Here is a 27,561-nt window from a genome sequence, read left to right on the forward strand (position 1 = left end):
AACATGTTTTTGGTTCTATAATAAATGGGGTTTGTTTTGATAAAGTTGCATAATTTAAATAAAAATATGTATTGTTGGACCATATATGGTTGATAAATATATTGCCATATAACAAAATATTCACAATAAAGATATTCATATACATATATACAAAATTTTACTATGGGGATTTTATATATGTTATAAACTTACTAACATCTTAATCTTGCCAGCAAGAATGAAAATGTAGCTTACTATATTTGTCAAAATTAATATCGATTCCCTATGGCAATCTATCTCTCTATATGAGAATGACTCTTGATACAGTGCAGTTTTAGTCATATATTACATTTATGTATGGGATTTTGGCAACCATTTTTTCTACAGCTGAACAAATTAAAAATAGCACGGTCACAAAACTTCTTCTTTTTATGCAGGGGTTGCAGTGGGGTGTTAGCCAAACAAAACATGCATCCAATGCACACTTGGAAATCCAGTCCAGGAACCTTTGGCACACTGTCAAAACCATGAACTATAATTTGTGATGAACTATTCTAATCTCACATGCTGTTTAGGACAGATAGTTTGTGAATTGGGATGCTTGAATGAGTTTTTAGTTCAGAGTTTTCTTGAGTAAGATTCCCTGTAAGATTCACAAGAGGGGCTGTATCTCATGCTTTCCACAGTCATGGTGAGTTTTTTGTTTTTTTAATTTTAACGATGGTTTTGATGGTTTTAAGTATTTCACGCTTAACAGACAGAGATGACACATCTGTGAGCATGCACAGACCTTTATTAGTGCATACCTTTTCAGAAACAGAGCATGCTGGGAGTCATACATGTATGTACACATAAACACATACGGTCTTTCTCTGAGTCGTTCAGGACATCTTTCTCTCAGATGCACACACACCCACACACACACACACACACACACACACACACACACACACACACACCCACACACACACACACACACACACACTCATTTGATGGTGGGATACAGAGCGGTCCCAAAGACCTTCCAATGAAAGCAGCACAATAAGCCCCCGACAGACCGCAATGAACTGCAGTAAAAAAAGGTTGGTGGAACTTTTGCAGTGCAGCACTTGCATAAAGTGTAAATGTCGTCTCTGTGGTGGTTCTGGCTGGATGGGACATGTAGCAAACCACGATGTTTTTTTAATGATACGACTTAGTGCTTCTGGCTCATTGAAACAGCTTCAGGTACTCAATTTTTAACGGCTCATCTTTATGTGGCATAAAACCTCTGCAGAGATCCGTCTCGCTGACTCTTAGTTTTATGGGGCAGATTTCAGATACATGTGAAACAGAGGATTTTTTGATTGCCTCTCGGCCAAAACAGTCCACATGAGGTTATAAAACAAACAAGAGATTCAACTGTATGTGAGACAGGGGTTGTTATTTGAACTCAACACGAGCATGTTGTTTTTATAGACAACAAAGGTGTTTCCTTAAAGGGGTCATAGGATGTTTCTAAAAATAACATTATTTTTTGTTGTATTTGGTGTAATTAAATGTGTTTATGCGGTTTAAGGTTCAAAAAACACATTATTTTCCACATACTGTACATTATCGTTTCTCCTCTATGCCCCGCCTTTCTGAAACGCGTTGATTTTTACACAGCTCATCGGTCTGAAAAGCGAGGAGTGCTCTGATTGGCCAGCTATCCAGTGTGTTGTGATTGGCTGAATGCCTCAAGCGTGTGACGGAAATGTTATGCCCCTTGCCATACTGTGATGCCATGTCTCGGTCAGAGCACCAGCGAGACAAGACAAAAACAATAAAACCCATTACAAAGGAGGCATTTGTTGCATCCAGTGGGGACATAATTACTGATTGTAATGACTTATACATACTGTGTTTTTACGCGATGCGTTGCATCGTGCCGCGTAAACATAAAAACCATGTCTGCATTTGTGATTGGAGAAACTAACAAACGAACAAGCTCTACTCGTACTGCTTCCATAAACTCGTGTTTGACAAATTCATCAGTGTATCACACATATGTAACTTAACAGACGTGAGTCAGAAAAGCCATCATTTTCTCTCCCAGGAATCAGGAACCAGTTCTTCATAAAATGTGCTGCACACTAAATTAGTGGGTTGAACTGTTCTGGACAGTGTTGTAAATACAACCTTAACCACTGATTTCTAGTTGTGTCCTCTTTTGAAAGCCCAAACAAAGTATTTTCGCTTTCACAATGAAACAGCGTCTCCATGACATGGTGCTGGCGGCAACAGTGAGAATCAAAGTTACGCCTTCTTTCTTTGCGTTAACATTTGGGCGGTGTTATGCAAATCTTCTCACACAGTGACGTAGACATTGGTCGGGGGCGTGTTAGGAATGAGCCGTTTTAAGGGGTGTGTGGTATCTCTTAACTTTTATAAGAAATATCTCTTTTGATTTGAGACTTTAGAAGATCTTTGCAACTTTCACAGATCTTCTTTATGCACCAAGAGCTTGTAACACTCCAAAGAGAAAGGAAACCTTGAAATCGCATCATATGACCCCTTAAAAGCTTTTGCCTAATTTGGCGAACGCAAGCAGGAAAATGTGACTGATAGGGAAATTCGAACAGCAGTTAATATTTGCAGGACTTTTTTTTTTTTTTTTTTGGTGGACTCCTGATCTCTTTTGAGATGCATTTTTAGTCTGTCTAATAGTCATCGTAAATTATTTAAAGTGTAGTATTTATTTATTTATTTTTTACAAATCTTACTGAAATTCAAAGGAACATCTTTGAAATGGTGGTTTTGCTTAGACTTGCATGTGAAAATGTTCAAGTGGAAACAACTTAGGTCTGAAATATTCTCTGTGCAGTACATGAGATGCTTTTAGCTATGCAGTTGCATGAATATTTGCATTCCAAAATGGATCTGACTACATTTCATAAAGCAATGCAGATACCTGGGTTATTTTAGTATCACTCATTGTTTTTAATGAGAGTTTAAATTAGTTTATATTTTTTGTTTTCATTTAATTTTTTTGTTAGAATCTTTAAAGGGAATTTGTTGGGTTTTTGTCATTTTTGTAATCTTATTTTTAAATATGTTTATGTAGTTCTTGTTAATTTTATTTTCATTTCAAGATATTTTAGTACATCAAGTTAAACTAAATTAGAAATATTTCCTTGAATAATAAACCAAATTTAAAGGTTTGCTACAGAGTTGCAGTCAAATGCATGTTCCATAAAAGGTCTGGTAAGTGATTTCTGAGAAACGCTGTTTAAAGTGGATTGTACTGAACACCAAAACGCCACACTTTCTAAGCGATCACCAGTAAGGGGAGTCCCCCACTCATAATGAGGGAGTTGCTAGCACTGTGTATGAAATTTGGGGTGGAGCTATTAAGATGAGAGGTGTGATCCTTATGGATAGGGACACTGTATTTTTTTGTGTGAGTTCAAATATCAGAGTCAGCATTTCTCTAAAAATCGCTTACTGCACTTTTAAAAACCTAATGTTTTATTATTCATGTACAGTAGCTGCTAAAACAAGTCAAAAGGTTATCTAGCTTTACAAAACTTGCCCAGAATGATTTTATTCAAACAATGACAAAAGATGAAAATTTAGTTACATGCAGATGTTCTCCCCTGACGTTGCACCTCATGTGTTCATCTCATAAGAGTAAGTCATATTTTCATTTACGTTTGCATAGTTTTTATGTCACATAACCTTTCCATGTTGCTATATTACTAACTTTTACCAAGTGATGGATGAATCTGCAGCAAATACAGCAGAGTTTAAACAACAAAAGATACTTTAAGCATGTTCTCCCAAAAATGGAAATGTGATCACCCTCAGTCCATCCAATATGTAGAAGAGTTTGTTTCTTCATTGGAACTAGAATTGAGAGAAATCCATTACCATCACTTCCTCACCAATGGATCCCTCTGCAGTGAATGGGTGCCGTCAGAATGAGAGTCCAAAAAGCTGATAAAGCATCACAATAATTCCAACAACCACTTCAGTCCATCAATTAATGTCTTGTAAAGTGAAAATCTGTGTGTTTGTAAGAAACATCATTAAGATGTTTTAGCTTTAAACTAAGCTTTTCGGCTAAAAATAGTAAAATCCTGTATCCTATAATGTTGCTTTCTTCAGTTATCACATCTGGAGAGTGGAAAGTAATATGCACAGATCAAACACAGTTTATAAGCAAAAACAGTCTAGAAACAGTTCTAAACAATTGCATTGGTGGATTTTTGATGTAAGAGAACAACACGCAGATCGCTTTTTTTATTTGAAAAAAGCCGATTATGGATTATGATTTTGTCCAGGAACGCAAACAGATTAAAATAAAAAAAGCCTTTATGATGGAGTTGTTTTCATGCAAATTTGATGTTTATTGATGGAGTGGTGTGGATTATTGTGCTGTGTTTTATCAGCTGTTTGGACTCTCTTTTTGACGGCACCCATTCACAGAGGATTCATCAGTGAGCAAGTGATCTAATGCTACATTTCTCCACATCTGTTTTGTGAAGAACAAACAAACTCATCTACATCTTGGATGGGCTGAGGGTAAATACATATTCAGCAAATGGTCATTTTTTGGTGAACCATTCTTTTAAATGTTTATAAGATTGTTTATTTGCTATCCTAAAATCTAAAATCGAGCTTGGGTTTTTAGAAGTATTTGTGCTTATGTGAGTTTGTTTCTGTCCTTAATTACATTGTCTTCACCCGGAGCCATAACAGAGTCTGGGGGTCTGGCAAACACATCAGTAGGCTCTTAGCTGCAAAAATGAATAAATTAGAGGACCTTTGGGTGCAATAAGCTGCTGGCTTTCTGTTCAGAAAACTCAAATTGAGTCTGTAAAAGAAGAGCTTAAGAAAAGAAAGAGAAAGCAAATCACCAGGACAAATGTTTAACAGAGAGAGTTTTTTAGGACTGAAATCATTTTGTGAGGTTGCATGCGTTGAGCATTAATCATTTAGAAACTGCAATGCAATGGGTCCATGAAGGGATTATAGTTTGATTAAGATTTATAACTGGTTTCTTTGTGCATAAATAATCATTGCATTAGTCCCTCCAAAGGAATTGAGTTTCCACCGGCACCTTGGCTGTAAGAGTTTCGCTCTAATTGCCATTTGATTGTGAGGTAATGGTCCAGTAATTGCACTGATGTCTGTGGCAGTTTAATTCAACTGAGAAAATGGTGGCTATTTTTTTGTTGAACTATAGGAATAGCTTTTGTGTGAACTTTTTCCTTGTGTCAGTTGCTATGTATTATGCATCGAGACACTGAATTATCAGGCTGTCATCAGTACAGTTTCCACTGTGCCAGTGTGAAGTCCCAGTTGATTATCCTACTTATCAGGCAGATGTATTTGCGTGAAATCACCCTTACATTCAGCTGGATGCATGGCATGCACAATAGACAATGTTAAGGAAGAGAGTTTAGTTTTGACCTGGTCACCAAGTTGAAAAAAAAGAATGCGCCTTACAGTAGAAGGGCATGTGCAGTTATTTCTTTTAACAGCTGTTTACGAATGTGTGCTGCCAGTAAACAAGTGAACCCTTCTCTGTTTACGTAGAGGAAAATCCAAACAAAGGAATTATGTCAGTAACGCAGCAGAAGTTCATCTGCCTAGAACAGTCTCACCGCTTAAAGGATTATTACAACTTAGCAGCCCCCCACCAAAAAAACAGCTTTTTGTATGGAAGAATTAACATAAGTGCTTCAACTAAATGCTGCAATGTGCTTTTGAACCTTGAAAAATGCCCCGTTGACTTCCATTGGATGTACATTTATAACAAATATGATTTTTTTGGGCTTGTTTTACAAACTGAGGGATGGGGATAAAATGATTTAAGCAACAGCAGCTGTTTTTTGTTTTTTTTTTTTTTTTTTTTTTTTTTTTGCTGTTGAAAAGAACTGAACTTGTATTGAAACCTGGAACACTTCCTTTAAGGAAAAGGTTAAAAGCACACTTCATTTCATGGCATTGTAAAAAGCATTCGCTCAACTATTCTAGAAATTTGGTGTCAGATTTGTTCAGCCTATGGTAAATCTGTCTTTCTTCTGCTCCTTCCATCAGGAGAGAGATATTATCATTTATAACCATAAGTATTGAGTCAAGCTAGAGCAAGAACCTTCAACACAAGGTCTATCCAGGGGACAGAATGGCATTGTCCAATATTGAGGTGACTTTAGATAGTATATATATATTTATATCTTTGTTATATGTTTTGTATGTTTTGGTTTTATAAATATATATATATATATATATATATATATATACATACATACATACATACAGGTATATATATATATATATATATAGGAACTGGCCCCTAAAAGAGTCATTTTGTTCATGAATCACAACACGTGTTACATGGTTTGTTTTTGATTCATTAAAAACATGTCCATTATGCTACTTGATGCTGCAAACGAGTATTTATTATCACAAATTTTAATTTTTTTATCATGATCATAAACACAATCCGAAACACATAACACACTGGTTTATAAATAAGTTAAAAAACCATTTTAGTGCACTTTGTTGTTCTTCTAGTTATTTACGTCATAGTTGGCTACTGAGTCAAAGAAGCGCATCAGATATCTATCTCTGTTTGAAAAATAATTTCAGTCTATGTGTTTTTTCCCCCTGTTTTATCATCCACTGAGCTAAAATTGTAAGTCTAGTCACTTATAAGTTGGAGGAATCATTTATGTTTGTATTTATTGTTCAATCCTTTACCTCGATTATGAGCAATAGTTTGCAAACACTGCTAATAATAAGGTATATCCAGGGGGCATTTATCATAACCAAACAATGTCAGGATATTTACAGTCATGCTTTGTGACTCAATCATATTTTCTAAGATTATTTATTGCAATGGATTTAGTCAAGGTCTTATTAACCATGAAACAGTTCAGCTCTAAATATCTTGTGTAGTGATTTTTTTTTAAAACTTCACAAGGTTTAAGAAAATATGTGAAAACAAAAGTTTTTGATAAACATGCTGAGCAATTCTTTTATCAAATGTTTGTCTGGGAAGCAGAAGCCTTGGCTCAAAGCTTCCAATTAACTGCTGTTGTCTAATTAATCAAGAAGATTGCAACTCTTGGCTATAAACCAATGATATCATAAATGCACTTTCAGCAAGGGGCACGTAAGAGTCGACTCAAACTTTATGTGAATTGTATTCGGGTCATTTGAGGGAGACCAGTGGTGATAGCATGATGATGATTTGTTGTTGTAGAAAAAGACAAACAAGAGATCAACTCCCTAAGGACAGTTTTTATTGCTCAGATGAAGCACTTTCATAGCTTTATTGTAAAACGTATTCGTGTTCTTAGTTTGTTTCATTGATGTATCCACTGTGTTTCTTCTAGCTTTAATCAACTAGTCTATTTAATACTTTAAACTTGGCATTCTGTACTATGAATATTTTTTGCTCTTATGAAAACATAGCTTGTGATGTTCCTCATTTGCATGTCACTTTGGATAAAAGCATCTGCTAAATGAATAAATGTAATGTTTCTGATGGTTCTCATTCAACTGTTGATTACAGCGAGAGTACAGAGCTCCAGTATAAACTGAATGTGGAGTGCAGCTCAGATCAATTTGGTCTTTGGAAGGGAATTTGATGGGAAATTAATTCATATTGCTATCTCTGACTTTGCAAATGCAGATTTTGTTGTTTTGGCCATTCCAAGCGAGATTTGAGATATCTTCTGTATAATTTTCTGATTATGTTTTTTTTTTTTTTCAATAGAAACAACTAAGAAGCAGAAAACCTAATCAGAAGTCTTTGATTTCCATTTAATTTTTAATTATTACCTAGGAAATAAAAACGGGATATTAAACATGATATTGCTTTATGAGTGTATTTCCGATGTAATTTAAAACAAGAATTCCGGGACAGAACATATAATTTAATTTTGCATACAGCCCCACAGTTGGACATGCTCACAAACATAAGCATTTCACGCATAAATACAAACATACAAACATATACTTGATGCACGTAACACAAATGAAGGCTTTAGTGGAGGTGCGTGGACACAGATCAGTGCCAGGACAGGAGCCATTACTGTGATGAAAAGGTTGGATTTGCATCGTGCCGAGAGGCGCTGAACATTCCTGTTACAGAGTCATGATGAACTAGTGCAGAATAATAAATAGCTCTGTCTGAGCCAGCGTCCTGTCCAGCTGGAGAATCATCCACTCACCAAACTGGGGTGCAGTGAATTTACCACAATTTACACTATTAATTCTGAGAATGAGTTCTGTTTAGGACAGAAGCTGATGTTTTTTTTTTCTGCTATGTCATTATTTACATCATCCTCATAGTGCTTTCCAAAACCTGTGTTAATTCCCCTCCATGTAACTGTATTCCCGGTATGATGAACGGTCGTACAATTGCTTGGCCGTAGAATTAATCAGGGACGCTGTGGAGAAGTCCCCTACCAATATCCATTCGACCTATTAAATTGTCCTAAGCAATATATTGATCAAACTATTAAATATATGTGTATGTAAACTGTTGTTGTTGTACTATTTCGCGGCTAGGGACAGCAGCGTCATTTTTACCTCTTTTCAAAGAACTGTTATGGGCCCCGCTTCCTGTTAATATAGAATATTAGCACCCAGCAAACAAAAATATTTCATAATTCAGTGGCAACCCATTACCATGCTCTCTATTGCAAAAGCCGTGACTGCGGAGCGTGGATTGTGAAACATTTGATTTAAATCAGAACTTTCGGAGCACGTTTGGGAATTCTTTTGATCAGAATGCAGAATAGCGAATAAATTGATTTAAAATTAGAACTTTGGATTGGGATCATGATTCATTTGATTCAGATCAAGACGAAATGAATCAGATGATTGTTAAAAAATTGGACCCAAAATTTCTCTGTGTGGGTAATGGTACATTGCCAAACAAGTGAATGGCATTTTCCTCAGAAGAGTTGACAAAAAGTCTAATCAAACTCACTTCAATGTCTGTATACTTATAATTATGTCGCATAAGCTTTTTGTTGGAATCAGGATTAACATCATTTGTTGGGATAACTCATCTGTTTCTTGCCCTATTCATATTTAAGGAGGGAACTAGTTTCCAAAGTTCTGACATCACTTGTTATGTTTTTCAAGGGGTGTATAATTTCAGTACGGACGCTAATGGGACATGTCCCTACCAAAATATGTCCAGCAACTACTTAAATTGTCCATTAGCAAATAATTGTTGATCAAACAATGTTTAAAATGTCTGTTGGTCCCTGCCAAAACAAAACCTACGGTGGCCCTTGACTGTTGTGTAAGGGGGAAAATCCTGCAGATTAGTTATGTAGTTTATTTTGTATTTGTGAATTATATGTTAGTGTGGCTATGGAGTTTGCTCACTAAAAAAAGAAAAAGGGGGGAGTTTTATAAATGCTAAAGTATACAGCAATAAAAAGTCTATAAAAGTGCAAATCAAAGTATATGATTATTCTTACACAACTTAAAGTTAAAAGTTATTTTGATAAAAATACAAATATTTAATTAAATAAGCTGTAACTGTGTGGAGATATTGGTGCAAATAAATTAAAACAAATGAAGGTCTTTCATGGACTCTCAACAAAACTATACCGAAGAAAGCTTTTGCTATATATTTGTACTATATACATTGAGTTGTTATAGATGGCTTAATTATTTAAATCTGTTTGAAAACAAGTTTTTATGACATAGCTACCATGTTATTTGATCATATTTCAACAAAAAAATTGGAGTGCTGGTGATGGCATTAAATTACACCCTAGTGAAAGTGACAAGACCGGAAGACATTTATTATGCAACAAAACTTTGCATTATTTCAAATAAACACTGTTCTTTTGATACTTTTTTATATATTTACATATAATATAAGGGTGATTTTAATATACTATTATATATATATAATACTATACATATATATATATCTATATATTATAGGTATATATACTATATATTATATATAGAATGTGATTATGAGGTGTATAATTTTTCGGACTTCCTTTGCTTTTTTTGCAATTTGTGGAAGGATCTGACCACTGCAATTTCGGAGATCTGGATTAAGTCTGGCTGCTGAAAATTCTGAAATGTTACAATGTAAAAAAAAATCTGTGAAGTTTTATGGTAAAAAACAGGAAGCTGTGGTTGCCAGAACTTGCAACATAAAAAAATATGGTAGCAAAATTTTATGGGTTTTAGCAGACCTTAACCAGAATTCACAATAAAATACCGTATTTCATTAAACTGATGTAAGGTGTTAAAAAAACGCAACATACTGAAGTACTAATATCTGTTTTGTGAACCAGTGTACTGCACTGCATGAGAACCACCGGAAAACTGGTGAGTGATGAAGAAAGTCACAATGGGAGTGTGTGAACCAAAGCTCATCACAACAGCTTTTCTACGAGCTGGGAGAAGGGAAATACTAATATATAGATATATATAAAACTGAAAATAATGCAATAAACATTAATTGAAACAACATTTGATGTAAGAGTAAAACCCTAATGTACCTAACTGATAAGAAAAAAACTAAAGAAGAAACATGTTATTTTTCAACAACAACAGTGTCATCATGCAGGGTTTTTTTTTCACTGTTTAAAATTAGTACAAATGACTTTTTTCATTTTTTCACTTTCCAAAACCGTATTTTACAACAGTATTTTCACTTACTGTTTTAACCAGGTTAACAGGTTTTTACTGTAGCATTTTTGACAGTCTTTTACTGTTAAAATCACAATAAGGGTTTTTTTACAGTGTTCAGCATTGTCATCACAGGAATAAATTAGGGTTTTTTAAAATATGAAAATAGAAACAGTTCATGCAAATTCACATTATAATCTTTCACAATATTTGTGAACAAAGACAAAAGTGAAGTGGAATGAACCGGAAATATTCCAAAGAAATCAATATCGAAGTCAAAGTTCAAAACGTGAAATCTGTGTCAATACCTGTTCCTAGTACCATGGGTACCATCACAGTAAATATATAAAGGTCTGTTAATCTAACACACCTGATTCATTCAGTGCATCAGTTGATTTAGTGTGAGTGCTCCATGGACCTGAATGGGTGTGTCAGATTTTTTAGACAGGGGGGCGTGGGGAAATGTGCAGGATTGTGAAACGCTGGGGTTTAAAGTCTCAATGGCCGGGATCGCGCCCGCACACACATAATCACGGCGTAAATGAAATTCTTGTGTCCCCCTTTGCCCCCCCCCTCCTGATCTCTGTATCTCTCACTCCTGTGCTTAACTTTAATTTGACTAAAAACAGCTCTTATCCTCAAGGATAATCTGTCAGAGATGGTTCGTTCGTTCATCCATCTACCTGTTGCTAAGGACACCTCTACTGCTCACAGGTACTATAAACCCACATGCCGAGACCTCGCTTTGAGTTTTCTTCTTCTGTGCATTAGGCTGACGAGACATGATCGCTGATGCTTCACTTCTGGGCACGAGACCTGCTAAAGCTGGAGTCGAGTCTAGGTTTATCAGTCACTGGGGTGAACCGTATAATGTGAGGCCTAGAGACAAATCATGATGAAAAACCCACAGCAGCCATCTGCGTTTTGCTCCAGACAAATGAGGTAATAGCGTACATAATTCACTACCGCATTTTGTTGTCAAAGCTTAAGTGGTCTATGAATGATATAAAGTAGCGATGCTACACTCGTTTTTTGAGGCCAATGGAGAAACTTTATGATAAAGTGTTTTGTCGCATTTTTATTGGTGATTTGATATGTTTTTCAAGCTGTAAGAATCTGAAAAGATTGTAAGCTGGAAATTTGCCGACGTTAAACATTTTCTAAATCTGGTTCCGGATCCTTGTTTTCCGGCACAAGCAAAATATCTAAGCATCTTAAAACAAGATAAATTAAATTTAATTAATTAAGCATCAATTTGAAAAACGTATTTTCAGCAAAGATACTTACTACCATTTGGCATCAGTATTATTATTTTTTTATTATTATTTTTAAGGAATTAATACTCCTTATTAGGTTATTTATTAGATTGCATTAAATAATTATCAAAAGTGACAGTGTGTTACGGTATAATTGTTACAAAAGATTGTTATTTCAAATAAAATACTTTAGTTTAAAATTTAACTAAGAAGCCTGACAATAGTATCATGCTTTTCCAAAAACATATTAAGCAGCACAACTGTAATATTTTAATATTGATAATAACAAGATTTTTTTTGAGCAGCAAATTGTCATATTATAATGAATTTCAAAGGGATCATGTGACACTGCAGACTGGTGTAATGATGCTGAAAAATTTCAGCCTTGTCATCCAAGAAATTGTATTTTAAAATCTATTGAAATAAAAAACTGGTTTCATTTTTTAAACTGGAAAAATATTTCACAATATTATTTATCTTCTTTACATAGTTTTTTTATCCGACCCCACATTTTTTTAATTCTTATTTTTTTACATTTCCTGAAAATATAAATAAATCATTATTTCTATTTTATTAGCTCGTTTTTTGTTGAAATAGAATTTTACCTAAAAATAAAATATGCCTATAATATGCTAAGATATAAATTACAATTTTTATAATCTTATCATATTAATTAATTTAGTTTTGTGGCATTTTTAGCTATATTGTCTATTTCTACTGTACAACCAAAAAAAATAAAATAATACTTAAAAATAAACATTCAGTTCATTCATTCATTCATCATTGCATTTCTGCATTTATGCATGCCCTTAAACAGTTATCTTGGTCATGTTTCGCCAAGATTGTTGTCAAACAGACTTAAATGCATGTGTATCGTCTTCTTTTTCTTCCAGATCCCTCAAATCAGCTACGCCTCCACAGCACCAGAGCTGGAGCGAGTAATAAACCGCTGACGAGCTCTTTTCTTCTCTCGAGTGGTACCTCCTCGCCAGACTCCTACCAGGCCAAGCTATGGTGGACATCGTGAAGGCGCTGGGCTGGAACTATGTTTCCACATTTAGCATCGGAGGGGAACTATGGTGAAAGTGGCGTAGATTCCTTCGTTCAGATCTCTCCGAGAGGCAGGTACAGTATCCATACAGTCATCAGGCTTTGGAGTCTGTTCGGTGGTAATCTAGGGATGTAAAACCACTGACTGCATATAGAATGATCCGGATGTTGGGCTTTCCAGTAATATGCTATATTTCAAAAAGTTTCAAAGAGGATCATGACAGTGACAGCTGCATGCATTTGTACCCTGCTGCTGCCAGAAATTCATGGCGGTCATTAATATAAATAGAAAGTGAGTCACATTTTAGGAGAGAAAAATTTCAGCATTGGTGTCCATCTCTCTCTCTCTCTGTGACAAAGGTAGTTCTGGTGCATTCGCTCAGTCTTCCCTGAAGATCCCCCGAGAGGCCCAAACCAGAGAGTTTGACAAGATCATTAAGAGACTAATGGAGACCCCCAATGCTCGAGGAGTCATCATCTTCGCACATGAGGACGACATCAAGTAAGTAGAAGGATCATGCTTAATGTATGTTTGATCAGCAAGGCCTAAAGGCCTTATAACATTCTGGGTAAAACAGCTCTAATTCTATCAACTGCATCTGCTGCATGCTGTTGATTGACAAATCTGTATGTGCATTTAAACTCAGGGTTTAAAAATGTGGAGGCGTAAATGGACTGTTAAGAAAGTATTATTTTATTTAATATTTTTTTTTTTTTTGTGAATGAATGTTAGTGTTAGTAGTTTTGTTTTATTTATTTTTTTTTTTTATGTATTTTATTTTTTTTGTATTAATGAAGGAGTTAAGTATTTATTATTTTTTTTTATTTTATTTTATTTAGTTTCATTTTAATTAGATTAGACCATGAATGCATGATAAGAAAGTAGTTTTATTTATTTTATTTAAAAAATCTAGTATTTTTTAAAAGTGTAGTTATTTAAAGCATGTTGAAATTGTATATTGCTGACAGAAACAACAACGTTTGACAAGATGTAGGAGGAAAGGCGAATGAGAGAAACCGATGTAAGCTGAAAAAAGTTGTTTCAGAGGCAGATTTTGATAAAAGATTAAGAAGACAAACTAGGTTTTTAGCTGAAACGTAGCCTGCGTGGTGTGTTCTAACCCTAAGGAAGTGTTAGGGTAAAAGAGAGTGTTTAGGCATCGAGTGTGAATTTGGATTCATGTTCACTTATTTTATATTGGTTGTTTAACCCAAAATATTCCCACTTGCATTTAGATATTTAGCATCGTGCCAAGATTTGTCTATAAAATATTCCGAATGAAGTGTAACAGTGAGTCGTTTTGGAATAGTTTTTTTTAAGGTTCTGGTCGGGAACAAACGTTTCTAATCCGATCGGTCGTGGTGCAGTAGACTCAATGTTTGGTCACAGATTTGATAATGGTTGGACTGGTAACAAGGGCACAATGTGGATTATTTGATATGATTGAAATAACTTTTAGTATGTGTGAAATTAGGGAGATTTGTATAAAAACAAATAATAACTGCAAAGTAAATGGTGCAATAAGAGAAAACGTCCTTTTGATTTGTGATAAGACAATAATGGGATACTTTGCTTTTGATATGCAATGCATACACCATGCATCATGCATGTAAATGGTGTTGGCTCCAGACCCGCAAACCTTAAAGAAGGGACAATGGGCCGCAGTGTTAGGCCAGAAACATACTCTCCCCCAATCCCATGAGCACAGACTGTATGTATTAGCAAAAACATTGCAAGTGAATGGCTCCTGATACACAAACAGAAACCACTGTTAAAACCTATTTTATTGAAAGAACCTATTATTTAAGAACTCAGATTTCTTGAAAAAAAAGGTTAGGTGTTAAAGGAAATAGTCACCAAAAAATGAAAATTGGCTGAAACTGTAATCGAATTTGAGAACAGTTTGAGAAATTGTATCATTCCGATTTGAGGAATGTATCCCTGCAATCACTTGCGCACCAATGGTTTCCTCTGCAGTGAATGGGTGCCATCAGAATGAGAGTCCAAACAGCTGATAAAAAACATCACAGAATTCTTCTCCAGTCCCATCTATTAACGGCTTCTGAAGAGAAATCTGACTGTGTCCCTGAAGAAAAACAATACCTCAACTTTAAAACCAGTCTATAATCCATAAACATTTCCTCCACTGAAAAAAAAACCAGATCCTGTTTTCCCCTCTCACATCAAAATCCATCAACATATTTTGTTTAGAACTGCACTGTGGTTTTGCTTGTCAACGATGCTTTTTCTGTGCAATCTTTTTTTTTATTTCCCCTCCTGGATTCAGATGTGATTACTTTTTTCTTCCTGTAGAGCGAAATCTTAATGGACAAACGGACTTGTATTTTAACCGAAAAGGTTAAAAATGATAGGATCAGAAGCCAGCTGTTCACTCACAAGACACGAGTGTAACTGAGGGATTGGAGTGGTGTGGTTACGGGTGGATTCTTGTGATGGTTTTTGCGAAAAAACGCTGTTTGGCATCTCTCGTTCTGACCGCCGACCCATTCACTGCAGAGGACTCCATTGGTGATGTCAAAGAACGGCTGGGACTGCTAACATTTCTCCAAATCTATTCCAATGAAAAAAACCAAATTCATCTTACAACTTTGTATGGACTGGAAGACTGAGTAATTTTTTTTTAGCAGATTTAAATTTTTGGGGGAACTCTTTCCTTTAATTTCTCACCGAAAATGAGTGAGATTTATTTAGATATCTTTTTTTTTTTTTACATTTTTTACATTTTACATCTCCCTAGTTAATGTAATGCGTCATGTACAGATGTTTCTGTTGTTTCCGCTTGCTTTTCAATTACCTGAATATTTCTCATTTTAAATGATTATTGTGGCATCTGGAAGAGTGTGACGTATCACATCTGTGATTTCAACTTTGCCCTTAGGACAACTCAGGAATGCTAAACCTGCCTGGGAAATATTAACTTAGAAGGTGCTATTGCTGTCAAATCTAAAATATGTCTTTTGTCTTTAATAAATTTAACTCTTGAGCTTAGACTGACCTTTTCATACATCAAATTGAGCAGATACAAAAATTCCGGACACTGCATTTCTCATTGCATAATGTCCTTTTTCTTTTTCTTTTTTTCATGTTTGACTTTGCAATTATTCAGAAGAACCAAAACAAACTCAGACAATACTTTTGCTATTGCCATTGACGCTCACTAGTGATGGTTTGCACTATGTGTTTGGGTGTCATTGTCTCTCATCCATATGGCTCGTTGCTGATGCTTTTTGAACTGGCTTATGTGTGGAGAATGTCTGTGCAGATGAAGCGGTTCCCCCTCATTAAAACACTACTGGTGAACATGAGCTGTCGCACACACAGCATGACTTGTCAACCACGTCTTCAGTGCTGAAACCCAAATGTATAACTGAATGGCTTAATTCATAACTTGGTTAAGTGCCCCTCTAAATAACAATTTGAATTTTGATGAAGGTACTTTTATTTAGAAACTTTTATACACAGTATTTGTTATATTAAAAAATTGTGTATGAAGGCAGTTGTGCTTTGTTATAATATAATGACTTCCACAGCTTGAACTTAGGGGGCAGCTGTGGCCTAATGGTTAGAGATTTTGACTTGTAACCAGAAGGTCTTGCAGGTTCTCGTCTCGTGCTGGCAGGAGGGTGTAGGTGGAAGGGAGTGATCATGAACAGCCGATTCTCTTCCACCCTCAATTACCCATGGCTAAAGTGCACTTGAGCAAGGCCACTGAACCCCCAGTGCTCCCCTGGTGCATGGAATATAGCGGTCCCACTGTCCGGTGTGTGTTCACGGTGTGTCGCACTTCTCCACTGCTGTGTTGTGTGCACTTGATGGTGAAATGCCAGAGCACCAATTCTGAGTATGGGTTACTTTACCATACCTGGCAAATGTCACAACTTTCACTTTCACTTTCAGCTTGGTTCTCCCAAAGTGTCTTTTAAGAACACAGTAGCATTTGTGTGCAAATTTATAATTTTAAGAGTTGGTCATTGGACGGATATTAAAGAGGAATTCCACTCATCTCACTAGCAAAAATATTCAGAATTGGTATGCTCAGCAAGTGTCCATGGTAAACAAAAGGGTGGGGGTATTCTAAAATAAATGGGTAAATTGATGTGTACAACCATGGTTATTCTAGCAGAAGCAAATTACTGCAAAATAGATTAACTTTGTAATTTAGAATAATTTTATTTAATTACATGAGTTTTAATTTTTTATTTTAGATTGTTTGCATGTAAACACATTCATAATAGACTTGCTTAAAAAAGTCCATAACAAAACCCTACTGAAACCAAATGACTCTAATGATTTCATATACTCTCTCTAAACATAATGGGCTATGGGTTGTGAATATCGTTTACATTTCCCACTTTTTACTTGTTTCTGCCGCTAATCTAATTTCTGGAGGTGCTTTTTTTAGACCACAAAACTAACACTTACAGTGTGTTGTCAGTGGTTTGTCTGGGACACCGTTCTTAGGCTTCTTCTCTCTCTTTGAATGAAATTGAACCAAAGTGCTACAGTACAATGATTGGTAAGGACATGAATGGCAATTACCCACTAGATCAAATCTGGTTCAAAATACAAATGTTCTGGCGCATAATAGCAAGAGATACAGTGGTGCCCTGGTCTTTGCTTCAGTATAATAGGTTAGCTGTGCGGTTTTCCTGTCTAGGCAGGTCATGGGGCTTGCCGAAGAAGTCCAATTTTGACCGGGCTCAATTCAAGTTTGTCGGGATCGTACAGCTGGGGTGCCCAAGAGCTCTCCGATCCTGGACCAAGGAGGAAGTGGCTGAGGGTGCCGTCACCATTTGCACCAAAAGAGGCATCCTATTGATGGTTTGAAATATACATATGCAATCTTTTTAAGGTCGGCATGACAATAAATGCATGTCAGGGATTAGCATTGTGCGCGATTTATTTGGGAAAATGATAATTTTGTACAAGCAGATTAGAGTACTAAATAAAGGTCTTTATTGCAATTTATTGCATCCATGAAGAAAACTTCCCCATTGCTCACAAAAAGGTCTTTATAGTGAACAAAAAGTTCTTATATTACTTTATATAAGTTATATATGTTCTATTAAAATGTTTTATTAAAATGTTCTTCACAGTAAAGACAAAAAAGTGTTCTTTTACAAGAACTTGTTTACTGAAAGGGATAACCAAAATATGGTTGATGAATCTGCCTCGCTGACCCCCACGCCTCACTTTTCACAATCCAATCAATACTCGACAAATAAAAATTAGTCCCATCCTACATTTCTTTCATCTCGATAGCTATTTTACTCAGAAAATGGTAGTAATGTTGGTTGCAACCAGTTCTAAATTGCATGCATGGGTTTTTTACAATCGAGTTCCACTAAGGATAAAATTGGTCATGTGATTCGGGCTTGTGGTTGATCAGGATTGACCAGTACTTCACCACTCGATTCCCGGAGAGCACACAAGACAGGCAAGTCTGCGTTGGAGTGCTGAATTCTAGGGTCGATGACGATTCAGGCGTGTTTTTTTGGGCGGGGGCAATAGCCCACGTCAGGTAATCAAAATCGACCGCAGAAAAGAAGAAATGCACAGGTGAGAGCTCCCGAATGAGCCGATTTGTGAGTTAACTGGATGTTTGGAGTAATGACCAGCTGACCTTAAAAGCTTTTTAATGTCCGCTGTCCTACTTAATCTTTCACCTTCTATAACTCTTTGGCTGTGTCACTTTGTTCATTGGGCCCCGTGCGCCTCTCTCTAGGGAGAAGAACGGATCAGTCCGTGATTCGCATTATGAGCAAGAGGGCAAGGTGTCAGTTTGTAATTGATGTGCGGTTTACCTATGGATCATGCTCTTGCACAACCCATTGCCCAGGATTGTGTGCCGGGGAGCCATGAGGTGTTTGTGATAAGATGGAACCCCATGGAGGGACGCTTGCCTGTTAGCTACATCCCACTCGGGTCAACTTCACATGGTGAGTCGACATCATGCTAAATCAGAATCACTGACGAGATGCACCGACTGGGCATCAGAAATGCAATTAGGCTGGATTGCCAAATAGATGCTGAGAAGGTCTCAAACTAAACCCCATAAGATGTTGCTCACAGGATTCATTGTGTCATGCTATCGACACGGTTACCCCTGGATATTGTGAAATTTAATCAACAAATTAAAATTCTGTTATCATGTCCTTCCAAACCTGTATGACTTTAGTTATTATGGAGAAAGTTAGGATGAATTTTTTTTTTCATTGCCTTATTGGTAAGTATTTTGGATTAAAAAAAGTGTCTGCTAAAAGAATAAATGTTAATGTAAATATTCAAATGATGAGCTCTTTTATATTTAATTAAAGTGTGCAGTAGGTTTATGCTGTACAAGAATTTTAAATTGCTATTTTGCTGAAAATCACTGAAAATTTCATTATATGCATAACATTATTACAATGTTCCATAAGGTTTTGTATTTTCCTTGAAAATGTAAAACTGTCATTTTAAAGTAGTGTTACATGTCAGTTTTATTTATTGTCTTATTCAATGTGGAGAACAAGTTGGCTGTTTTATTTATTCTACTATAAAACTGTCATTTAAAATGGTATTTTCTGACATTTTATTTAGATTTAATTTGTGAAAAGAACAGCATTTACTTTGAAATCGCAATCTTGTGAAAACATATATAAATGTATTTACTATCACTTCTAACTCAGTTGCATTCGAACTTTAAAATCTGCATATAAGTGTTGATTTAAAAATATAGTGACATGTTATACAATAGGTATATATTATAGAAACTTGTTGATTTAAATAATAAACATCTTGCTCTACACTTCACAAGTGCATATTATTCTAAAGAAAAAAAAAAAACCACTAATTATTTTTTTTTTTATTAACAAGCTAATATCAAAGCTGTATTTTTCAAACAAGTCCAATACACATCCTGAGCTGATAAAATTCAAGCCACATAAATGAATTTGGCAGCCTATTCACTTTAAAGTTGAAATGTGTGCCAAATTGTGACATTAAATGTTGTTGCGAATGTCATTGTAGGGAGTTGTTTATATAAGTATATATTATCAGTATAGATTAGTTCTTAACAAGTACCATTGTGGCCTCGTAGTTCACAGTGTAGTTGGAAATCAGAAAAAACATCTACAAAAAACGGCAGAGTTCTGGCAAGTACATCTAAGAATTGCTCTGGCGTTGTTGAAAGCTGGCCATGAAAGGAATTCCCATTCAATCACTTCCTAAAGGAGTGACCCAACCCTTTGTGTGAAGGCTCGCCTGGAGGGAGTTGGCTAGTGAAAACCAACAAAGCATATGCGATTATTGGCGAAGAAGAAAGAAAATAGCATGGAAAAATAGTCCTTTTTCACACCAGAATTTAATATGAAGCTGTCTTCCCTATACAGCAAAAAACAAATCAAGGAGAACCACAACATACTTATCCATCCGAGGGCTAACAGACGCAGGGTATCAGTGGTTCAAGTGATGTGCTATTGGCTGAGTTGGAGGGAAGGCGAGCGAAGAACTTGACACTAAATACACATATTCAATAAGCACCATTCAAGTCATAGGGAAACAGCCGAATGTTTGTCTGTAGTGCATTAGTTTTCTCATTCAAAATCTAATCATGGACTAAAACAACAGATATCAACTGCTGTAATAACATGCAGGCAGGAATAAAAGTGTGCCATGAAATGGCAGGCGTTTATATGACAGATGGGTGATATGAAGCGAAGTGGAAGATGGTTCAGCAGTCTTCAGTGGGAGAGGAAGGAGCTGACCAGGGGGGGGAAGAGGAGGTGGGATCAGTGTAGCTGGTGGATGGAATCCTGGATCTGTCTTGTTATGATATACCTGGCTTGTGATCGTGATTTTCATCTTGAAGAGCTAATGTTCTCAGCTATTAAGTTACTATCCATGTTTAGTATGTATTTCTTCAAAGACAAGAAATCTAGATCTGGTGTTTGTGGTTTTTGGTAAGAACTTAGCAGCTATATGCATCTATAAGTAAAACAGGTTCAAAATGAGTTTTTTTTGTTTTGGAAAATAATGAACATTAATGATGTTTCTTGTAATGATAGCAACTATAGGAATCCTGTGTGTCCTCGTTGGATTTATAGGTAGTGCTGGCAAGATGCTGTTCTGTTTAATGAAAACCGGTGATGCTCCTGGACGGCTATGACATCTTCAGTACCAGATGATCCAACACCAGCAATCCCATGGATACAGAGTCATCGGCCAGTGGAACCCAATACCTGCGGCTCAACAGTAAATGAAACTTCAATGTGTACATTAAATTCTATTCGAACATCAGTGTGAAGAGGGGTATCAAGATACAGTATGTAGAGTATAGCACGTCTTCCAGACTCATCAAAGACTATTGTTACCCACTTTTTCCATAGTCTGTAAAGTTTTAACATTTAAATTTTTATTTTTTAATGGTTTTAATAAAAAAATTTATTTAATGTTTTGGTAAAGTTTTATTATATTTAATAATTTTTTTTAATAATTATAATACTGTTTTTAATAAAAAATGAACTAAATTTACAGCCAATTCGTCAAGTAATAAGAATAATAGTCTTTGTTGAGCCTAGTTAGAAGCTATTAATTTTGTTATTTGTCTAAATGCACTACTGTTAAAAAGGTTGGAGGGCAGTACAATTTTGTTAAAGAAAATTTATATGTATTTGGAAGGAATGAATAAATTAATTAAACGTGACCGTAAAGACATTTCGAAGATAAAAAATAATTTTCTTCATTAAAATATGACGCAGCACATAAATTTAAAACATTGATCAGTAATAAGAAATGTGATGTGCGTACTGAAGACTGAATTAATGATGCTGAAAATTTTTTTGCCCCACCTGTGCATCAAATAAATACAGTTTAAAATTATTCACATAGCAAACAGTTGTTTCAAAATGTTTAATCATTTCACTTATATTAAAATCCATAAAATTTCACATTAAATTGCTGGTTATTTCAAGGATCTATTTATCAATGAATCCCTGAAAAAAAGTATCAGTTTCCAAAAGAATATTCCCAGTACCACTGAATTCACCTTTGATAATAATAAGAAAATGTTTCTTGCGCAGCAAATCAGCATATTATAATGATTTCAGAAGGATCATGTGACTCTGAAGACTGGAGTAATGAAGCTGAAAATTCAGCTTTGCATCACAGGAATAAACCATATATATTATAACATATTCAAATAGAAAACAGTTATTTTAAATTGTAATAATATTTCACAATGTTACTGTTTTTTAGTGTATTTTTAATCCAATAAATGCAGCCTTGGTGAGCATAAGAGACGTATTAAAAAAAAAAATCTTACAGAGCCCAAACTTTTTGGTGTACTGTATGTGTATCTTGAACTTACAAGTATGACCTGTTTGGTTCAAAAGGTGACTTTTTTGCTGTTTTCTAATTTAATTGTTTGTAAATATTCTCTGTGTTTCATCAGGTGGAAGAGCATGCAGTGGGACTGGTGGATCCCGTCAGATTCCGGAAATCGTTTTGCAGTTCTTCCGTGCCGCTCGGGCGAGAGGGAAGGAAGATGGTGAAGGGTGTCCCGTGCCCTGCTGGCACTGCTGAAGCTCTGGGATGGTTATCAGTTCCAAAGCTGATGAGTTCAACTGCGCCTTGAAGGTGTGCCCTTTCTGACATAGCGGCCGACTCTCAAACCGCCGCGGAGCTGCCGGGCCAACTCTCATTCAGCAAGCTGGGATTGGAATTCATACCTGGGCACGTGATCCCTCTGTTCCTGGCCATTCTGGTATCCTGGCCAACCTGTCGTCATAATCACCTTCATCCGCTTCAATGATATCCCCATAGTGAGGGCCAGCTGGGGCGTGAGCTCAGCTACGATGCCTCCTGAGGGAATTCTTCCTAATTCTACTTCCTCACCGTCCACTGATGATCGCTGAGCCAGGGGACGGTGGTGTGCGCGTTCCGAAGGCCTGCTTGTGGGGTGGGGCCATGTGCATTACGGTTACGCGGCCATGCTTACAAAGACCAACCGGATCGACCGAATCTTCGAACAGCGGCAAGAAGTCCGTCCACACCACCACAATTTCATAGCCCCACATCACAACTTATGATTATACATACTGTTCTCGTACAGGTAAGCGTGATCAGTTTTAACGCTTGACGCAAAGTGTGATAAATTGCGTATTGCTTTCTTCAGGGTGCAACCTGTCCTGTTAATCCCAAATTTATGGAATTGGTACTCTGTTTGGCTGGTTGAAAAAAAAATAAGATTTTTTTCCAATTTGAATGTATTTACATTATAGTTTAACGTTTGGGGTGTTGGTATATTTTATTAGTGCTTCGAAAGAAGTCTCTGATGCTACACCAAAGCTGCATTATTTATTTGATTCAAAAATACGGTAAAAATGGTTATATTGTAAAATATTATTACAATTTAAAATAACTGTTTTCTATTTGAATATATTTTTAAATGTCAATTTATTCCTGTGATGCAAGCTGAAGTTTCATCATTACTCCATTCTTTGTATCACATGCTACTTCAGACAATATTCTAATATTCTGATTTGCTGCTCAGAAACATCTTATTAAAATCAATTGTGCTGATTACTGTTTTGGGAAAAACATCATACATTTATTCAACATCTTTAATGGATAAAAGTTCAGAAGAACAGGATTTAATTTAATAATAGGAATCTTTGGCGTAATTTATAAATTATTTACTGCCACTTTTGATTTAATGTACTGCATTCTTGCCTAATTAAAGTATATTGTCCAATTAAAAAAACCCCTACTTAAAATTTGATTAGTGACCTTGGAACTGAGACCTAGACTATTTCTTAAAGTATGTACAACTGTTAAAAATAATCCCATTAAAACATATTAACAAAAATAATGAAATATGTTAATCTTACTGCCCCAAGTCTTTTGAACATTTAGTGTACTATTTTTCCTAGAAAACTAATGAGTTACCTCTGCATTTAAGTTGCATAGTGGTTAATATAAAAAAACACACTTCACCTTAAGTTTAGCTCATACATACTATTAAAACTGCAGGACAGCTTCTATGCGGAATTGCTAAGCCCAAAAAGATGGAATATTGAAATAAAAACATAATTATACTGAATTATAAAAAAATTCTGGCACATGCACAGAAGTAATGGCACTTAGCACCGATCTTCAGTATAACATACATGCCTCGTCTCCCTCCAGCCCAGCCGAAATACAGGTTCATGAGCGCCACAGGGCCACTGGTGATGGAAACCAAAGCCCCTCGTGCTGTTGTTCCATTCTCACACATGCCCCTATGGATGAATTTTGAGGGGTTGTCAATAGCTGTTTCCAGCAGTTCAGCAGATTCTCCTGTTTGTTACACTCTGCTTGGAGCTGATAAGCTGCCTGCAGACCTCATCATGTTGAGCGCCTGGGTCTTCATTCCCTGCTTGTGCCAGCAAACGCGCCAAACACGCTAATGTGCAAAAGCAACATAGATTCAAAAATGATTTACAGTTGATTGTAAGAAAGCCCCACCGGGCTGTCGATACACATCGTGTCTTGCTGATAAACACCTCAAAACTGCTGATTTGAACTTTACAAAAAAGAATATTTTAGAGGCTTTGTAGCTGGAGCTTAGCCCCAGAATTATGCGCATGACTCACCGGCAGAGGCGCGGGGGAGACGAGATTAACAGGGCGTTTGCGGGAGAATGATTGACAGCAGGACCACTTTCTCGGCACCTCCTCCAGTGCATGTTGGCAGATGTGTCACCGATGCTGAGTGGGAGAACGGAACTCCGCTGAGCTTATTCTGACAGCAACATCTGTCTCCCCGCAACATGCCGGCCGCCCGGCTGCTGCTCTCTTCTCCTCCCCGCCAGAGAAGTTTCTCTGAAAGTTTTGGGCTTTACCTTGATGACTCACTTTGAATGTTCCCATTGAGAACAGTGCATCTCTAAATCACACCTCTAAACAGCTGCTCCTCATCTGGTGATGAGATACGCCCCGCTTGAAATGTCCGTGATTTATTTCGGTGTTTTAAAATGTAAAATGTAGAATAGTAACTTGTATGCTAGATTTTGGACATTATACACGTAAAAACTAAAGGTGCCTCAGGTATCCTTTTGAGTACTCTAGGAACTTAGACATTTTGGACATTTCAAAGGTGCCTCCAGGAACCTTTAGTTTTTAGCAGTGTCATTTTAGGAATGTTATTTCTTCAAATATAATTTTGTCATTTCGATTACATCGCTTTTTCAGTTTTAGATAAAGGAGCAAATAACGCACTAGGAAAAAGTCAAACAATTAAGACTGTACTTTCATGTTCGTAGCTGTCTGTGTGTATTAAATGGGAAATATATGAGTTATGTTACAGAACAACAAGTTTACTTGAAATGAAAATACACACTCTATGTAAAGAAAAGTTTTTATAAAAGCAATATGGTGCAATATCCAGCGTAAAAATGCAAAATTTTATATTTTGAACACCTCTAATAAAAAATAAGGGACTCCATACAGCTTACATAGCCCCAGGCTAGATTTTATTTTGATCAAAATACAGTAAAAACTGCAATATTGTGGAAATATTACTACAATTTGAAATAAATTGTTTCTATTTGAATATATGCTGAAATGTAATTGAGATTCCTTGTGATGCAAAAGCTTAACTTTGAAGATCATTACTTCAGTGTCGATCTCAAGAAACATTTCTTTATAATTATCACTGTTTTAAGTTGTTGTGCTGTTTCACATTTTTGTGAAAACCATGATAATTTTTTATGAATAGAAAGCATTCATCTGAAATAGAAATCTTTTGTAACATTATAAATTTATTACTTAAACTTTGAGAGCAAGTTAATGCATCCTTGCTGAATTGGTAAAATATTTCTTTCTTTTCAAAAAAAGTTTGAACCCCAAACTCCTTGAAAAGTAAATGTAACAGCATATTATAAAGGGTGCATTGTATTTTTTATTTTTTTTCCCCAGACAATCTACATTTATTCATTATCAAAATACACAAAATGTCTTAATTCAAAATGTTAACTTTGGACATTTAAGTGCTACATTTCAGCTGAACTAGACATAGCCCCTTTTTTCATTTTTTTTCAGTCTAATAATGCGATATTATGCCAGGTAAGGATCTGTAGTTTCTTTTGTGTCTTTAAAATAGCACGTTAAAAACCACATCATTAAGAGTAATCAGGCTGATAGCAGGCCTATTTTGAACCAGTGTAATCTTGTGCAAAGTCTTTGTCTGCTGTAGACCGCTAAAGTCGACGGCTTCTTCTTTTACACTTCTTTATTCTACATCGATCAAAACAGAAGTTTCGTGACAAATGAGTCTGCCCTTCTGACTGACTCAGTCTCACTGCTAATGATCAGCTTTTTCTTCCTCCCCGCTCTCTGCATGTTGTAGGTGTTTTCTATCTGGTTTGGTGTGTGATGCCGCCACACACCATTTGTGGACTGCGACGAGCAAAGTGGCCGCTTCCAATCCAGAGGTGGCGCGTGGTATCCTGGAAGTGTGACATAGCTGGGATTTGTCACCTCATCTGCTGGCCTGCGCTACAGTATCTTGCTGATGGTCACATGCACTGTGTATGCGGGTCAAGGTTTGCGGTGTTCCTGAGAACTTCAACGAAGTTAAAACCCATAGGCTTCACCATGTACACCACCCGTATCGTTCTGGATGGCGTTCTGCTTCATTTTCCTTTGGCACAGGCACCGTCCACTGAGAAGGTGAGAAGTGTGTTATAATGGGATTCATTGCTAATGTTGACAAAACAAATAGTTCACCTAACAATGCAAAGCGTTAAATCCTGGTACCGTCGCCCAAATCCTGTGTGATTTTCTTTTTTGTTGAACATAAAACAAGATCTACGGAAGCCTGTTCTCTTTTTATACATCCAAAATGCGCAAAAGTAAGATTTGTGTTTGAAAGAAGAAAAAAAATTATTAATTTTACTCAGCAAAGATGTACCAAATTGAAAAGTGACAGTAAATAAATTTTTAATATTACAAAAAGATTTCTATTTCAAATAAATGCTGTACCTCTATGAACTTTTATATTCATTGGAAGAATCATGAAAAAAAAAAACAGGTTCTCACAGTTTTACACAAACAAAATAAATAAAACAGCGGCAACTGTTTCCAACATTGATAATAATAAGAAATGTGCTGAAAAACATACACTTTAAATATAGTCTATAAGATATATATATATATATATAATATATATATATATCTATATATATATATATATATTATATTATGTAATGCAATGTTTTAATAATATTATGTTTCCCCCCATATATTTGATCAGATAAATGCAGCCTTGGAGAGCATCCTTTAAAACATTTTAATAACATTTCACAATATTTTGGTTTTTACTGTATTATTGCATAGACACTTCTTAAAAAACATATAAAAAAATCTCAACACCAAGCTTTTCAACGCTAGTGTATAAAGTGACAAAATGCAGTATAAACAGTTATCCAAAAGAGCCATGAACTATATTCACCACATTCTGAAATATTCATAATAACTTTAATAATAATGGCATAATAGCCTTTTGTGATAAACAAATTGAATTTTTAAGTTCTCCTGACCATTAGTGCTCAATCTCATTTGCACATGCACATATATTCAAACTTTG

The 27,561-nt window shown here is 35.8% G+C and overlaps 1 protein-coding gene and 1 pseudogene across 1 annotated transcript in view; both read left to right on the plus strand.

Moving 5' to 3' along the window:
• LOC109045602 (metabotropic glutamate receptor 6-like) overlaps positions 1-27,561 on the plus strand; it is a 200,175-nt gene that overhangs the window by 155,725 nt on the left and 16,889 nt on the right. The window lies entirely within an intron of this gene.
• Positions 1-27,561, plus strand: part of LOC122138317 — a 45,812-nt pseudogene that overhangs the window by 15,386 nt on the left and 2,865 nt on the right.

This window comes from Cyprinus carpio, chromosome B8 (assembly GCF_018340385.1).
Source record: "Cyprinus carpio isolate SPL01 chromosome B8, ASM1834038v1, whole genome shotgun sequence".
In the NCBI taxonomy this organism is placed as follows: domain Eukaryota; kingdom Metazoa; phylum Chordata; class Actinopteri; order Cypriniformes; family Cyprinidae; genus Cyprinus; species Cyprinus carpio.